The following is a 17,711-nucleotide window of genomic DNA, read 5'->3' as shown; positions in this document are numbered from 1 at the left end:
CCAGAATTTGCTGGCTCTCCCACTGATAGTTATATGATGACACCACACAGGTCAAATAACCTCTCAGTACCTCTTATTTCTCACCTATAAAATGGAGATTTTAAAAAACACTTATTGAAGAAGAAGGAGGAAGAGGAAGGGAAAAAGTCCTTATCTCACAGAGCTGTATGAGAATTAAAAATATGTAAAGTGCTTGTAATTATTCAGATACATACTTATATAAATGATTAAAAATCAGAAAAGAATGGAGATATAGAAGCTATGCTATGAAGCTTTCATGAGTTTAGAAATGCGGGAAAAAATTGTAATATACCCTAAAATACTGATCTTTATAAGGAAACTCAAGAAGGTGAGAAGCCATTAATCCAAGTGCTTTGGAGAATGCTAGGCCCTGGGTTATCCATTCTCCTTTGTTCAGAAAGATAAGAAGGGGTGGTGCCTGGGTATCACAGGTTTGTGCTCAGGTCCTGATCTCAGAGGCATGGTGGGATCAAGCCGAGCATTGGGCTTCTTGCTGAGCATGGAGCCTGCTTGGGATTCTCTCTCTTCCTTGCCCTCTGCCCCTCACACCTTGCTCACGCTCTCTCTCTCTCTCTCTAAAAAAAAAAAAAGAAAAGAAAAAAGAAAACAGTGGTTACTCACTTAAAGCTGTAAACTATGTTTTTTATAGAAGGTTAATTTATTCCAGCTTAGTGAAAATTTTTCTTTTTAAAAAAAAATATTTGGGGTGCCTGGGTGACTCAGTGGGTTAAGCCTCTGCCTTCGGCTCAGGTCATGATCTCACGGTCCTGAGATCGAACCTGACATCCGGCTCTCTTCTCAGCGGGGAGCCTGCTTCCCCCTCTCTCTCTGCCTGCCTCTCTGTCTACTTGTGATCTCCCTCTCTGTCAAATAAACGAATAAAAAAAAAATCTTTAAAAATTTTTATTTATTTATTTATTTATTTGAGAGAGAGAGTGTTTGCAGGAAGGATTAGTGGAGGAGGGAGAGGAAGGGCAAAAGAATCCTAAGCAGACTCCAGACTGAGTGGGGAGCTCGATCCCACAACCTTGCCACCATGACCTGAGCTGAAACCAAGAGTCAGATGTTCCCCCAACTAAGTCACCCAAGCTCCCCTTAGTTTAGTGATAAATTAAGCCACTAATTATGACCTTGCTGAGTTAGATCTAATTAACTTGACCAGTAGAGAAGTCTGGGCAGAGGTGTCTGGGTGGCTTAGTTGGTTAAGCGTCCCATTCTTCGTTTCAGCTCAGGTCATGATCTCAGGTTCAAGAGATCAAGTTCTGCATTGGGTTACTCACTCAGCAAGGAGTCTGCTTGAGATTCTCTCGCTCCCTCTCTGCCACCCCCACCCCCGCTGCTTCCACATGTGCTCTCTGTCTTTTTAAAATAAATAAATAAATAATTTTTTAAAAAGTCTGGGCAGTTTCTCTTAAATTTAGTAACACATCCAACTACATGCCTTTTTGTGAAAAAAGTTCTAAGAAAATAAATATAAGACTCTAATATATTAAAATTAGTTTATGTGCTGTCAAGACAAATATAGTGACAGATTAATTTTAAAAAGCAATGCAGAGGGACACCTGGGTGGGACAGTCAGTTAGGCATCGAACTCTTGGTTTCCGCTCAGGTCGTGTTCCTGGGGTCATGAGAGTGAGGCCTTCCCCGGGAAGCGGAGTCGGCTTCAGATTCACTCTCCCTCTCCCTCTGTCCTTCCCCCCACCCCCTGACTCTCTCTCCCTCTAAAATAAATAAATAAATCTTTAAAAATAAATAAAAAATAAAAAGCAACATAGAGAATAAGATTCTGTTACATGCTACAACATGGATGAACCTGTAAAACATTACACCAACTGAAATAACCCAAACATGAAAGGACAAATATTGTATGATCCCACTTGATGAATTACCTAGAATAGGCAAATTCACAGAGACAGAAAGTAGAATAGAGGTTATTAGAAGTTGGGGGAAGGGGAAATAGGGAGTTACTGTATATTAATACAGAGTTTCTGTTTGGGATGATGAAAAACTTCTGAAAATAGATAGTTCTGATGGTTCTATGACACCACCAGCATATGTAGCACCACTGACTTGTACACTTAAAAATGGCTAAAACAGGGGCGCCTGGGTGGCTCAGTGGGTTAAGCCGCTGCCTTCGGCTCAGGTCATGATCCCAGGTCCTGGGTTCGAGCCCCGCATCGGGCTTTCTGCTCAGCAGGGAGCCTGCTTCCTCCTCTCTCTCTCTGCCTGCCTCTCTGCCTACTTGTGATTTCTCTCTGTCAAATAAATAAATAAAAATCTTTATAAAAAAATGGCTAAAACAGAGGGGCCTGGGTGGCTCAGTTGGTTAAGCATCCAACTCAAGGTCTCATTCAGCTCAGGTCTTGATCTTCACACCCAGTGTGGAACCTGCATTAAAATAAATAAATAAAATAAAGTTTAAAAGGGGAATCTGGCTGGCTGGCTCAGTCTGTTAAGCATCTGTCTTCAGCTCAGGTTGTGATCCCGGAGTCGTGGGATGGAGCCCCACCTCGGGCTCCCCATTGAGCAGGGAGTCTGCTTCTCCCTTTCCCACTGTGGGCTCTCTCTCTCTCTCTCTCCCTCCCTCTCAAATAAAAAGAAAATCTTAAAGAACGTTAAAAAGGTAAAATTAAAAAAGAAAAAAGGCTAAGACTGTAAATTTTATGTTATGTATATTTTACCACAATAAAAAAAGTGTCCCCCCTAAAAGCAATGCAAAGGAAACAAAACAATGTAAAATTTTTCACAAGACAAATAGTCTGGACTCTTCAAAATGTTGATGTCATGAAAAATCTGAAATTGTAGAGGAAGTGCTCTAGATTAAAAGAGAAAAAAGAAGAGGACCACCTGGGTGGCTCAGTCAGTTAAGCATCTGCCTTTGGCTCAGGTCATGATCCCAGGGTTCTGGGATTGAGTCCTGCACCAGGCTCGTTGCTCAGCAGAGAGTCTGCTTCTCCCTTTGTCCACTGCTCCCTCTGCCTGTACTCACTTACTCTCTCTCTGGTGCTCTCTCTCTCTTTCTGACAAATAAATAAACAAGATATTGAAAAAGAGAGAGAGAGAGAGAATAAAGAGGGACACCTTGGTGGCTCAGTTAAGCATCCTACTCTTGGTTTCAGCTCAGGTCATGACCTCAAGGTCTTGAGATTAAACCCAAATTAGGCTCGGGCTCAGTGGGGAGTCTGCTTGGGAGTCCCTCTCTCCCTCTCCCTCTGCCTGTTCCCCCTGCCCCTGCTCTCTCTCTCTCTCTCTCAAATAATAAATAAATCTTAAAAAGAAAGAAAAAAAAATAAAGAGACCCAAAACCAGGTGCAACAAGTGAACTTTGATTTGATCTTTAACTTGAAAAAAAAAAAACTATAAAATGCATTCTTCTATCAGTTAAGGAAATTTGAACATGAACTTTCTGTAAGATATTATAGAATATTTATTAACTTTTTAAGGTGTGGTAATGGTATCGCGTTTATGTAGGAGATCAGTGTTATCCTCAGGAGATACAGGAAGTATTTAAAGGGAAAAGGGCCATAGTGTTTGCACTTGTCAAATAGTTCCCCAAATTTAAAAATTCAGAGCAAAATTAAAGCAAATGTAGCAGATGTTAGGATTGTCGAATTTAGATGGACATAAGAGTGTTCATTGTTTTATGCTTTCAACAATTCTGCGTATTTGAGAACGCTTGAAAAATTCCTAATCTCATTATTTCAAGACAGAGAGAACAGTATAGGTAGACGACACATGTTCTCCCAGGGTACACAACCCTTTCCCAGTAACAGCACCTCCACCTACCTTCTGAGCATTACTCTCCCCAGGGTATGCTCCCTTACTATGAATTTCAATCAAGGTGCCCTTTCCTTCCCTGAACAGGGGGGCTAGATACACAACACGACTCAGGTCAATCAAACTGTCTCATGGAAGAATTTAACCTTGGGTAGCTCAACATAAGGCATATCGGATAGTTCCTGGAGAAACTGCTCATCACTTCCTACTACCTAGATCCCTGGAGCTACCTTGCATCTTTTCACCAAGACTTGATTGTCAGCCTTCCCTTCATTGAGCTATTCCATAGCTTCCCAATAACATGTTGTTGTTGTTGTTGTCATTAAGACCAGAATTAGTCACTGATGTTTTCAACCAATGAACCACAGCTGATCCAATGTTTCGTCTACAAGAGACATATGGGGTGCCTAGAACATTCAGTTGGAAGAACATGATTCTTGATCTCAGGGTTGTGAGTCTGAGACTCATGTTGGGTGTAGAGATCACTTAAAATTAATTTTTTTAAAAAAGAAAAATGGTATAGAGAAAATTCCTAGCATAAAAAATCTCTTGCTTTTATATGACAGTTAAAAATCTTCCAGGCAAGGGGTGCCTGGGTGGCTCAGTAGGTTGGGCATCTGCCTTCAGCTCAGGTCATGATCTCAGGGTCCTGGGTTTAAGCCCCACACTGGGCTCCCTACTCAGCAGAGAGTCTTCTTCTCCCTCTCTCTCTGACCCTCCTCCTGCTTGTGTTCTCTCTCTCTCTCTGTCTCAAAACAAAACAAAACAAAACAAAACAAAACAAAAACTTCCAGGCAAGAGACAAATCACAATTGTGAAATGAGCTGTGCACCATAAAACCAATGAAAAGCTTTTAGAGTGTGAACAAAGGAAAAAGGGAAAAGGCATTAAATTTATTCCCTCATCGAACTACAGTCTCACCTACCAAAGTAGGAATTGAGAGTGAAAATAAGTGGAAAGTAGAAAAAGCCTCACCTTCTCCATGGAGGATGGGATCTCACAGTAATATGCCTGCCATTTACCAGGATCCCAGGCACTGGGTTAGTCCTTCATACCCATCACCTCACTGAATTCTCCCAGTGACTCAATTATCATTTACTGTTTGACTATATATACTCTGGTTATCCCCACTTCACAGAAAACTGATGTTTAAGATTGTTAAATCACTAAGCTAAAGTCCCGGAAGGAAGAGGGGCAGGATCCCAACACAGGTGTGAGGCTCCAGCGCTCTGGGGCAGAAGCACCTGGAGGGCCATTGAGCTCCAGCTTCCTGGTCCAGCTTCATAGCAGCATCCCTGAGGCCTAAGTCCCTACCCATCAAATTCCTCAGCCAATCTGGAGAGAAGTCAATGGATACTGACAGACTCTGCTTCTCTCCACTCACTCTGGTCCCAAGAGCTTCTTCCACAGTGCTCAGCTGCTGGCTGCCAAGAGTCTCCTGAGTCCCCTCGGCTGCCCCAGAGCACCAGATCTGGGGGCACCCTAGCCACCCCGATGCCACACCCTCTCAAGTTACGGCACTTGCTAACCCCCACTCTGCCATGTTAACTTCATTCACAAGAACTAGATTTCTCCCACCCCAATTCTCCTGGAAGTAGTAAAGCCCAATGGTTAAAAGCAATGGCTTTGGAGCCAGACACATCTAGGGTCAAGTCCTGCATCACTACTGACTCCTTGTGTGTAAATTTCTTCATCTTCAGGCTCCCAACTTAAAGTAGGAATGCTAAGCCTACCTTTTTAGTTGACTTGTGAGATTAAGATGCACTAACTATAGAAAGCATTCTGGTCCTTTGTAAGAACTTGCTAAATAGTGCTTGTTATTTTCATGGCTTTCACCATGCTTCTCAATCCCAATTTTCTAGATTGGGGCTTAGATCTCCTGCCTTCTCTCATCATTTTTTTTTCCCTCTCTCTAGAAACGAATCCCAACCTAGGACGGCTCTCAGCGCACTGGTGGGTCTTCTTCCTTTAGACATATTTTCCAGAGACAAGACTTTAGCCTACCTGAAATTTTTATTTATAAAAGTTATTTCCAGGTGGAAGTTTGCTGCAATGCTCCCCAATTTTCATCTAGAACTTTAGTGTAGGTGATGTGCCGCCTCAGAGAATCAGTAAAAGATGAGGTGTCCTGAGGTGGGACAAGGTCATGGGCTCTCAAGTCAGCTGGGCCTGGACCTGCATGCTCACTGCCTCTCACCTCTGATCTTCAGTTTCTTTAGCTATACAATGGGAGTCTTGCTTTTAACCTGAAGAAATGTAGTGAGAATTCCATGAGATAATGGCGGGAAAGCCCACACAGAGTGGGCATGTGTGGTGTCAGTTTCCTTCCCTCTGGGAAACCATCACCATTTTGAAATATGGCCTTCAGCCTCCCAACAGGGAGTTTCTACCCCTAAGGAAAGAGCAAAGCTCTCCCTGTCCTGTTGACCCTTCTACCTTCTTTTTAATTACTCCGTCTTTTAGTTCTCCAAACTTTTTCCATTCTGAAGTTAGGAGGGGCAGGGAGTAAACAAGGCAGAGAGTCTCTCCCTGAAGTTTAGTCAGCTCCACCGAAGTGGCCCTGCTCAGATGCCTTTTGGTCAGGAGCCAGATTTGCTACTTAGAAAAACACATGCGTTCTGGACACCACTACCGAAAAGGAAAACTCTTAGAAATGTCAAAAGCAGTAGTCAAGATGATTAAAAGAGTTCAAGAACAGGGCCCTTGGATTAAGGAAGTGAAGGCAGGATGGGAAGGTTAGGCTGCTAAGAAATAATTTTCAAAGAAACGGAGCCAAATAAAACTTTAAAAAAAAATATGCTAGTGAGTCTACGCTGTAGACAGAGAGCCAAGTGAGGGACAGTGAAAAAGTCTTGGCAGATCCATTGAGACAGAGGCCAGAAGTCATGAGACCTCTTTAAGAAAAAGAATACAAAACTATTAATATAAAACTACCTGGGCCTTTCCTGGGCTTTGGAAGGGTTTTTTATTTTTTTTAAGATTTTATTTATTTATTTGACAGACAGAGATCTGTAGGCAGATCCCTGTGGGCAGAGAGGCAGGCAGAGAGAGGGAGAGGAGGAATCAGGCTCCCTGATGAGCAGAGAGCCCAATGCAGGGTTCTATCCCAGGACCCTGGGATCAGGGCCTGAGCCGAAGGCAGAGGCTTTAACCCACTGAACCACCAGGTGCCCCAGCTTTGGAAGGGTTCTGAGCAGGTGAGGTGCCCTTGAAACTTAAGATCTGGTGACTCCACAGTATATTCGCCACTAATCAAACAGATGGCTACCAGAGGGGAGGTGGGTGGAGGGATGGATGAAATAGGTGACAGGGACTAAGAGGACACTTATCGTGATGAGCACTGAGTAATGTATAGAGTTGTTGAATCACTACGTCATACATGTGTAACAACACTGTATGAACTATACTGGAATTAAATTTTTAAAAACTGCCTCTCCTCAAGGTTGTGGAAAGTGAGCTGGTAACAGGTGTGGGAAATGGACACAAAGCTCCACCGTTCTGCAGACTTGGCCTGGAAATGCCCTCCCTCCCTTCTTCCCCAAACTGATGCTTTCTTAGCTTGCCGATTGCAATGCAAGCCTGCTCTCTTCTCAACATCCTCCTAGACACAGCCCCTCCTGTGACAGGCTGTTGGTGCCCCACACTCATGGTACACCTGTCACACGCTGTGCTTGTTTGTGCCACTCCCCTCGTGTATGAGTTATCCGTTGCTGCATAACACATTTCCCCCAAATGTACTGGTTTAAAACCACACGGATTCCTCATCTCACAGTTTCTGTGGATCAAGCAGTCAGGCACGGCTAACCTTCCCATCCTGCCTTCACTTCCTTAATCCAAGGGCCCTGTTCCTGAGTCCTCAGTCATCTTGAGGCTCAACTAGAAAAGATCTGTTTCCTAGCCCACAGTACTGTTGGCAGGATTCGGTTCCTCACAGGCTGCTGGACTGAGGCCTCAGTTCCTCAAGAGCAGCTGACCAGAGGCCTCCCTCGGTTCCTTGCCACATAGTCCTCTCCATCAAGCAAGTCCGGCAGCTGGCTTCGTCAAAGTGAGCTCATGAGAAGGCTAAGAGAGCGTGCCAGCACTCTCTGTGGACATCACAGTCCTTCTTAACCTAATCACAGATGTGACATTCATTACTTTTGTCACATTTCATCCACTAGAAGCAACTCACTGGGTCCAGCCCATAACCACAGGCAGGAAATTATACAAGGACACAAACACCAGGAGTTGGTGAACATTTGGAACCCTGTGAGAAGCTGCCTACCACAATTGTCACTCCTTCCACTCCATCTTGTCATGCCTGTTGTCCTGTCTGTCTCTGCCATTCTATCATGAGCTTCTTGAAGACAGGGACCTTATTTGACTCACCATTTAGTGCCACTTGGTGCCTAACACCGTCTCTTGGGCTTCTTACGTGAATGGATAATGAATAAATGAGTGGCTGGTTATTCACAGTAGCAGAAACAGAACCAAAGGCAAATGCATCATTTTACTTAAGAGGGCAGCTATTTATTACCTTTTGATCTAGTCATTTCATTTCTAAGAAGTTAAGGAAATAATCAGGAATGTAATTACAAGGATAAGTTCAGAAGTTTACAAGTTAGTTTCAAGGATGTTCTCTGGAATTGTTTATAAGAGCAAATCTCCTCCTCAAAAAAACAAAAAACAAAACAAAAACCCATAAACTACCTGACTGTCCAATTATTAAACAAACAAAACAAAACAAAACTGCGGGCGCCTGGGTGGCTCAGTGGGTTAAAGCCTCTGCCTTCAGCTCAGGTCATGATCTCAGGGTCCTGAGATCGAGGCCCGCATCGGGCTTTCTGCTCAGCAGGGAGCCTGCTTCCCCTCTCTCTCTGCCTGCCTCTCTGCCTGCTTGTGATCTCTGTCTGTCAAATAAATAAATAAAAAATCTTAAAAAAAAAAAACTGCATAAAGGCATTATGCTACAGTCATACAATGGACATTCTTCAGTCATTAAAATGAAAAGTGTTAAGTAATAGTACATGTCAGGGAAGGATGCTTACAATATTACACATTATTTTAATGTTGTACAATACTGCACATCATTTATTGTACATCTGGAAAGCAGGTTGTTGCAAAGAAGTGTATGTATTTTATACCTTTACAAAGTAAATATGCACATAAAAAAGTCTGGAAGGATTTACTCAGTTCCAAATGACCATGAACTTATGAAGATAAACCAGTTTTAAACTGCTTCAACAAACAGGTGTTTTTGGTTTTGGTTTTTCCCATGTAACAGAAGGTCTGGAAGCAGGCAGCCTCTGGCGTTGTTCTCTCAGGCTCCGTCTCACTGTAGTTCTGACATTTCCCTTCATGCTTGCCCTGCCCTGGCAGTCATAAGATGGCTGCCCAGCTCCAGGCAGCACACTCACATTCAAAGCAGGAAGAACAAGTAAAGGGAGGCTCCAGTCGTGGCTAACTCTTTACTAGGAAACCAAGAGCTTTCCCAGAAGTCCCCCACTCGATTTCTGTAACCCTCTCATTGGTTGAGTCACATGGACACTCCCAGCTTGGGAGGCTGGGGACACTAGAAACAGCAACTTCATGATTAGCTTAGAAAATCATGATCCCCAAGTTACACGATCACCCAAACAAACTTGGAGGTAGGTCTGTTAGCAAAAGAGAGAGAAAGGATATTGGGTAGGTAACCAGCCCCCTTTAGACAAGACATGGTCTTGCCCACCTTTGTCCCAGTCCCAGTCACCTTACTCCTAGTCTCCCACCCAGATGGCTTTGTTCAGTTCATCACCTGCTCTTCCCTGAAGGCACTGGAGCTTTCAACACTGGAATATAAGACTCGGGGTTAGAAAATGTGAAAAAAAAAATTGCTAGTGGTCTACCATTATCCATGATTTCCTTTTTGTAGTAACAAAGTAACCCTCACCCCAAGATGTTGTCTGAAAAGATCCAGCTAAGTTCTGGGAATCCCACTAGCAGAAACTTCCAGATTCTCTAGGACAAAATCATCCAGAGGGCTTGTTAAAACACAGATTACTGGGGCACCTGGTTGACTCAGTTGGAAGAGTTTGCAGCTCTGGATTTTGGGGTCATAAGCCTGAGCCCCACATTAGGTATAGAGATTACAAAAAAAAAAAAAAAAAAATCAATACACTTAGAACAAACCAAAACAAAGCAATACAGATGATCACCGGGGCCTACCAGAGAATTTCTAATTCAGTAGGTGTGGTATAGGGCCTGGGAACTTGTATTTCTGACAAGTTCCCAGAAGCAGATGCTGTTGGTCCAGAGACCACATAGGAGAACCAGTGCTTTAGAGTAAACACATCAAATGACTCACCTCCAACTACCTTTCATCCCCACATGTCTCCCTTCCACTCAAGCTTCCAAAACCCTGAGAAACTCTAGTTGACGTAGAATTGAGTCACATCTGTGGTCAGGGAGGTAGAGGCCTGTGATTGGCAGCCCTGTGAGCATCACGTGGGGTGGATGGAAGTTCCCCAAAGGAGAGAACGGTGGACACCCAAAAACAGATGTCCTCAAAGTGGTAACTGGCCAAGCTGAATGCACAACTCCATCTGGAGTGAGATTTGCGGCAGCCACTTTTCCTCTTGAGGCAGAAAGTTCCAGAAGAGAGAATTAAATAATAACGATAATAGTAATCATAATAATAATAGGAGGGAGAATGTGGACTCCTGTGGACCATTATTTTTATTCAAACCTCATTCTATTTTCCTGCCAACAGAGGAGACTCCTAAAAAATAAAATAAAATAAAATAAAATAAAAAGAGGAGACTCCCACCTCTGAGAGGCCAGTGATCAATTTCCCCCCTGCCTTGGTGACTTCTTGGATCCCTGAGGAGGCTTTAGACTTTACAGTGAGGCCCATTTTGAGCAATTAGGGCACCAACCAAGACAACTCATCATCATGTTTGCTGTAGTTTTTCTCAGGCCCAGAGGGACTGACACTAAAGATAGTTCCTAAAAAGCCTGAGCATCTCATTTTTGCATCATATTTTATATGTTTATAATGAATTTTCTCCTTCAGGAAAATTTTGTAAAAGGAAAAAAAAAATCTGTTAAGTAACCAAGCCTACAGTTCTATAGTCTGGATTGTCATCTATCAAATTTCCTTTAAAATGAGGCCCACCTGACCTCCTAAACCAAGATGATGATTTAACAGAGCAACCTAAAATGTGTTAAAAACATCACAATAATATTTACAGAGCACTCAATAGAATATGCCATATTAATAGGATAAAAGTCAAAAATATGATTGTCTCAAATCAGGCTTATTCTGTTTTATTACTCTTTGCTTTATTGCATTTCTCAAATAAATTGCAGGTTTGTGGCAACCCCATGTCAAGCAAGTCTGTCGACACCGTTTTTTTACAACAGCATTTGCTCATTCATGTCTCTGTGTCACATTCTGGTAATTCTCTCAATAGTTCAAACTTTGTCCTTTTTTATTATATTTGTAACATAAATAAATTATGACTTACTGAAAACTCAGATGATGGTTAGTGTCTTTTAACAACAAAATATTTTTTTGATTGAGGTCTGTACTTTTTTAGACATAACGCTATTGCACACATAATAGGTTACAGTATAGCATGAACATAGCTGTAACATGCCCTGGGAAACCCCAAAATTCATTTGACTCACTTTATTGCGATATTTGCTTTATTGCAATGGTCTGGAACCAAAGCCACAGTATCTCCAAGGTATGCCTGTAGGTGCATAAAAAGTTTTTGACAGACTCCAACCCCCTTTCATGATAAAAGCCCTCAACAAAGTAAGAGTAGAAGGGAACCCTCTAGAAGGGGCATCTACAGAAAACCCACAGCTAACATCATACTTAATAGTCAACGACTAAGTGTTTGCCCTTAAGATCAGTTGTAAAGTGGCTGCTAGGAGCTGGGGGAGGAAGAAATAGGAAGTGACTACTAAGAGTACCGACTTTCTTTTGGGGATGATGAAAATGTTCCGAAATTAGACAGCAGCAATGGTTGCACAAGCTTGTGAGTGAATATCCTAAAAACCACTGAGTTGTGTACTTTAAAATGGTAAGTTTTACGATATGTGAATTATTTCTCAAATAAAATTGTTATTAGCAATATGTATTTACACAGGGGCAACTAGTTACAGTAGCTAGAAATTGGCAGGGGGCGGGGGGTGGGAATTCCCACAGTTCCTGGAAGTTTGTTAGAGACAGGAGAATTATGTCTTATAATATTCTCTTGAGCTTCCCCAAAACAGGTGGGAAAGGGACCCCAACGTAAGAATTTGATTTTGTTAGGGGGAAAAAAACCCTGTAATATTTTTTAAAAGATTTTATTTATTTATTTATTAGACAGAGAGAGGTGGGGAGAGAGAGAGAGTGCGTGCACAAGCAGGAGGAACAGCAGAGGGAAGGGGGAAGCAGGCTCTCCGCTGAGCAAGGAGCCTAATGTGGGGCTCGATCCCAGGACCCTGGGATCATGACCTGAGGCAAAGGCAGTGGCTTAGCTGACTGAGCCACCCAGGCGCCCCAAAACACTGTAATTTTCAAGTGTACTTGGTCCTTTGTTATGAAGGGCATGTTAATGAGTGTTCAGTGGGCCAGCTTCAGCCTGACCTTTAGCTTGGGGTCTGGTCCAGAGAAGAAAATCCTTTGTGTTATGGAGTGTGAGAGGTTTGGGAGTAGACTGCTGGGAACTGGAATGGTGCCAGGGAGAGGCTGGAGGAGATAGGAGGGAGCTGATTCTCAAAGAGGGATACAGCCAAAAAGAAATTCCTCTTGGCAGTAATGGCCCATGAAATTTTAGAAGAGTGATGTCTTCTAGATCATTTCAAGTTGGTGCCCATACGATGGTGGACTTGTCCTGTTTTGCTGAAACCTCAGTGGAATCTGCTGAGTGTTACTGACACTCAGATGCACGGGAGACTCAGGAATGTGTCCAGAAGTGTCTGAGGGGGGCTGCGAGAAAAACACAGCACCAGAGAAACAAGAGTAACTGTGAGAAACACCGTTCCTTGGGCCACCCAGAGGTCGTCGCCCCACAGCCATGCTATCCCTTGCCAACGTCACAGGAATCTGGGGGAGACGGCTGGAGACCAACTGAAGGTGGCTTAGTCAGTGGAGCATGTCACTCTTTTGGGTTTTTTTTTTTTAAGATTTTATTTATTTATTCGAGAGACAGAGAGAAAGAGAGAGCACATAAGCAGGGGGAGGGACAGAAGGAGTGCGACAAGCACTCTCTGCTGAGCCAGGAGCCCAATGCAAGGCTTGATCCCAGGACTTTGAGACTGTGACCTGAGCCGAAGTCAGACACATAACTGGTTGAGTCACTCAGGTACCCCAGGAGCATGGCAGTTGATCTTGGGTCATGTATTCGAGCCCCACGTTGTGGGCGAGAGTTTGCTTTTTTAAAAAAGTCACAGAGCTAGGACATGACAGACCCTGGATTAAAATCTATGTCTTTTTAGTTCCAAAGGTCCATGGACTTATGGGACACCTGGGTGACTCGGTCAGTTGGGCGTCTGCCTTTGGCTTGGTGGTGATCCCGGGGTCCTGAGATTGAGCCCCACATCAGGCTCCCTACTCCTTGGGGAACCTGCTTCTCCCTCTCCCTCTCCCTCTACCTGCCGCTCCCCCTGCTTGTGCTTTCTGTCTCTCTGTCAAATAAATAAGTAAAATCTTAAAAAAAAAAAAAAAAGTCCAGGCACTTAGCACTGAGGGGACTGCTCAGAGGCAGAGGAGTCAAGACGGAGAGGAGCTAAACTATTGTGAAGAAAAGATGCCCGGCAGGAAACCATGGCAGAGCACTTAGCCTAACCAGGGAGCATGAATCAGGGAAACCTTTCTGGAGGAGGAGATAACTGTACTGAGTCTTGAAGGACTACAGGTGTTTGTCCAAAGAGTAAAGGAGAGAGGCAAGAAAAGAGGTTGTCTGGATAGGCAAGGGAGGTCCCAAAGGCCAGAGTTTCAGCTTTGGACCATCACTGTCTCCATGAGGTGGGGGCTTCCTCTTCCTGCCTCCTCCCAGCTCTGCCCCGTGCCATTGCACCACGACAAGCCATCATCTTTCTGAAACACAGTTATTCCCATGGGGGTTTCCAGAAGCATTCTCACAGTGGTTGAGGCAGTAGCCTGCATTCTGCAACTACTCTCTAGATGCTTATTGGTTATTCACTTCCCTTTTTTGGGATGGGGAGATCCGTAAAATTATAGTTGGCAAGATGACTGTGGTGTTGGTTGTATCCATGACTATACTAGAAACCACGAACTGTACACTTGAAGCAGGTGAAATGGACGGTATGTGAATTAGATCTCAACAAAGCTATTTTTAAAAAACCTGTAGTGGGCTAGGTGATGGAGCAAGTTGCTGAATGACTGCCATCAAGGCTTTGCTAGTTTGTAGCCAGGTAACCCTGGTACTTTGTTCTGCTTTATCTCTCTGAGCCTCATTTTCCTTGGTGTATGAAGGGACTTATATCCTTATCTTGTTTAGGTAATTAAGGAACAGGTGCAGCATGGTGTTGGAATGTTTGGTTAGAATTCTGGCTCTGTCACCACAATCTTTCTGTGCCTCTGCTTCCCCATCTGTTCAATGGGGATAAGAGGACCTGGTTCATAACATTGTTGGGAAGGTTGGATGGATACCTATCCAGTTCTTGGAACTGTGCCTGGCACATTGTTTAATAGTTCAATAAAAATAGTAGTTCATTGGGACACCTGGGTGGCTCAGTTGGTTGGACGACTGCCTTCGGCTCAGGTCATGATCCTGGAGTCCCGGGATCGAGTCCTGCATAGGGCTCCCGGCTCCACGGGGAGTCTGCTTCTCTCTCTGACCTTTTCCTCACTCGTGCTCTCTCTCACTTTCTCTCAAATAAATAAATAAAATCTTTTTTAAAAAGTAGTTCATTGATTATATCCATTTCATATCCTGGATTCTATTTGGGATCTTCTCTATGAGGTTAAACTGCCCACCCAAACCTAGTACTGGACTCCCTGAGAACTGAGGATTCCCCACACCTGAGTCCAGCTCAACAATTTTTTGGGCTGGTTGGCCAGCCCAGGCTCCTCTTCTCCGAAAATGCCTTTTCCATACATGTGGGCTTCCCAGCCAAGACCAAATGGACAGGGGCAGACCCTTCACCTGAACCAAAACATCTTCTTTTTCCTGGACATTTGGAATTAGGACCCTGGTATGTGTTAGCAGGTGGAGCTGGAGCTGAGAGGTGACATAGTTTCAGGCTAGGACAGCCATTTTGTGCCACATGAATGGGTGTGCCAAGAAGACAGGAAGGAGCCACAAAGAATGATAAGAAATCATTAGCCTCAGAGGGAGGAGAGAGTGGTTCTGCCTTGAACCCTGGTGCATTTCTATTCTGTCATTTAACAAATTTATTGAGCATCTACTATGTTCCATGCCCATGGATATGGCAGTGAACAAGAGGGACATGGTCCTGCCCTCGGGTATGATGGAGAACCACTGAAAAGTTTTGAGCAGAGAAACACAATATCACTATATCTTTAAAAGACTGGGGTGCCTAGGTGGGTCGGTCAGTTGGGCATCCAACTCTGTTGTTGGCTCAGCTCATGATCTCATGGGTCATGGTATCAGGCCCCACATCTGGCTCCAAGCTAGGTGGGGAGTCTGCTTGAAAATTCTTTCCCTCTCCTCCTGCCCCTCCCCCATGCTCACTCGTGCTCTCTCGAAAATAAATAAATAAATCTTCTTTCAAAAGATTATTTATTTTAGAGAGAGAGTGTGCATGCATACAAGAGTGTGCCAGCATGGGAAGGGGGGCAGGGAGGAAGAGGGAGAGAAAATCTTAAGCCGACTCCACACTTAACGTGGCTCTATGCGGGGGTGGATCTTACGACCCTGAGATCATGACCTCAGCCAAAATCACGAGTTGGATGTCCAACCCCCTGAGCCACCCAGGCACCCCAAAAAATAAGTCTTTAAAAAAAAAAATCACTCTGGCTGCTGTGTGAAGAACATGTTGGTGGGGAACCAGGGGAAAATCAGAGAAAATGTCGCAATGATCCAGCCAAGAGATGGTAATGGCTCAGAGGAGGGCAGTGCAGAGGGAGGGGTGAGCGAGTGTGTGGAGTCTGGGTCTATTTTCAAGTTTCTAGTTCCTGGTTCTAGTTCCTCATGAGACCTGTCTACTTCCTGTCTGTGAGCTCATCCAGATTTCCCCCCCTTTCCCTTCTCCAAAGTGTTTTTCTTGCTTAGGCTCGTGTGTGCGATGTTTTTTTTATTTTCAGCGTATCGATCCCTAAGTCACCTTGGCTCTTCAAGCTGCTTTAATTCACCACTAGCTAGGGCACGACCGGTTTTATTTTCCCTGCCTTAAGGAAAGCGTTTTCTCTTATGAGTCACACATATAGGAATTAACAGCCTTCCAAGGAAAACTTTTCTTCCGGAGAAATCTCAAAGGAAACAGTCAAAGAAGATTTATTTCCTGATATGGGAAAAATGCTTATGATATATGGTATCCTGCCTCCTGTTATGCCTACAACATCAGATAAGGGGAACAGAAAATAGTAACACTTGCCAAAATGTTTGGCTATTGCGTGCCAGTCCTTGTCCTAAAAACTTTTATACATTTTTTAAAAGTTCTATTTATTTATTTGAGAGAGAACACATACACAAGCAAAGGCATGCATGCACAGGGGGAGGGGGAGGGGGAGAGGGAGAGCAAACTCCCTACTGAACGCAGGGCCAGATACAGGGCTCCATCTCACGACCCTGAGACCATGACCTGAGCAGAAATCAAGAGTCAGAGGCTTAACCAACTGAGCCACCCAAGTGCCCCAAAGCTTTGTATATTTTAACTCATGTAAGGTTCAAGGCAACCCCCTATGAGGGAAGCTATCATTGTTCTTATTTTACAGCTCATTTCATTGCCCTATTTTACAGATGAGTAAACTGAGGCACAGAAAGGTTCAGGAAGTGTCTAAGATCATGAAACAAGTGGTAAGTCAGTGACTCAACCTAGGCATTTGTGCTTCATGCTCTCAGCCAGTGTTTCTCAACTAGTTCTGATGGCATTTTGGGTGGGGTGACCCTTATTGTACAGAACTGTCCACCTAACTCACTGTGGTTCATTTAGTGTCCCTAGCTTTACAGACATCCACTCGGTTTAATCCTTCCTACAATGCTATGAGTTAGGTGTTATTATTTTCATCCCCATTTTACAGAAGAGGAAACAGAGACCCAGGGAGATTAAATGGCTTGTCCTAGTTATCCGGTTCATAACATGGGGGGGCTGCAGGAGGCGCCACTAGTGTTTAAACCCAGGCAGTCTGGCTTCAGCTCTTTTAACCTTTCCATCACCCTGCCTCATTAAGAGTTAGGAGACTAGATGATGGCATGGAGTGCCCAGACAGATTGCACCTTTAAGTAGAGTCCTTTCAGAGTGAGCTTAAGAGCTCGAAGAAGTGACTCCAGGCTGGAAAGGCAAAGACTGGCAGGAGCCAATGAACTTTTCTTCATACAGGACTAACCAGCTGGTAAAGGGGGAGGGAGATATGGTTAGAAAAAGTTGAACTTGCAAAGCCCATAGGCCAGGAACTGGGGATCATCAAGAAGTGGAAGTCAGGAATCCACAGCAGAATGAAGCCAAAGAAACATCCAGAATACTCACCTGCTGGCTGGGTGTCCCATCTTCTCCAGCTTGCTTGTTCTTCATCGGCTTCTCCTACAGCTGTTCCTTCCCCAAAAGGTATTACGTTGCCTGGGGCGAGTGGGGGGGCCTCCTGGGCACTTCTTTGTCTGTAACTCTGCCCTTTTATACTCCAAGATATGCCCTCACATGGCTAATGGCAGGGCTCATTGGCCCCACTCTGGGCAAAGCCATTGGTAGCAGACACCAAATCAAATCTGTGACTCTATAATTTCATTCTGAAAATAATTCAGCAAAAGCCAAAGGCC

General features: G+C 44.0%; 1 protein-coding gene across 1 annotated transcript in view; it reads right to left on the bottom strand.

Annotated features, from left to right (window-relative positions):
• The window catches only part of EYA3 (EYA transcriptional coactivator and phosphatase 3), a 135,877-nt gene extending 118,434 nt beyond the window's left edge, over positions 1-17,443 (bottom strand). Inside the window, exon 1 of the mRNA XM_047723828.1 lies at positions 17,425-17,443. The gene's annotated coding sequence lies outside the window, so the exon portion shown is untranslated. The remainder of the gene's footprint in view (positions 1-17,424) is intronic.
• Between the last annotated feature and the right edge of the window lie 268 nt (positions 17,444-17,711).

Source organism: Lutra lutra, chromosome 4, assembly GCF_902655055.1.
Source record: "Lutra lutra chromosome 4, mLutLut1.2, whole genome shotgun sequence".
In the NCBI taxonomy this organism is placed as follows: domain Eukaryota; kingdom Metazoa; phylum Chordata; class Mammalia; order Carnivora; family Mustelidae; genus Lutra; species Lutra lutra.
Note: the sequence above shows the minus strand (reverse complement) of the source record. Positions and strands in the feature narration are given on the sequence as shown.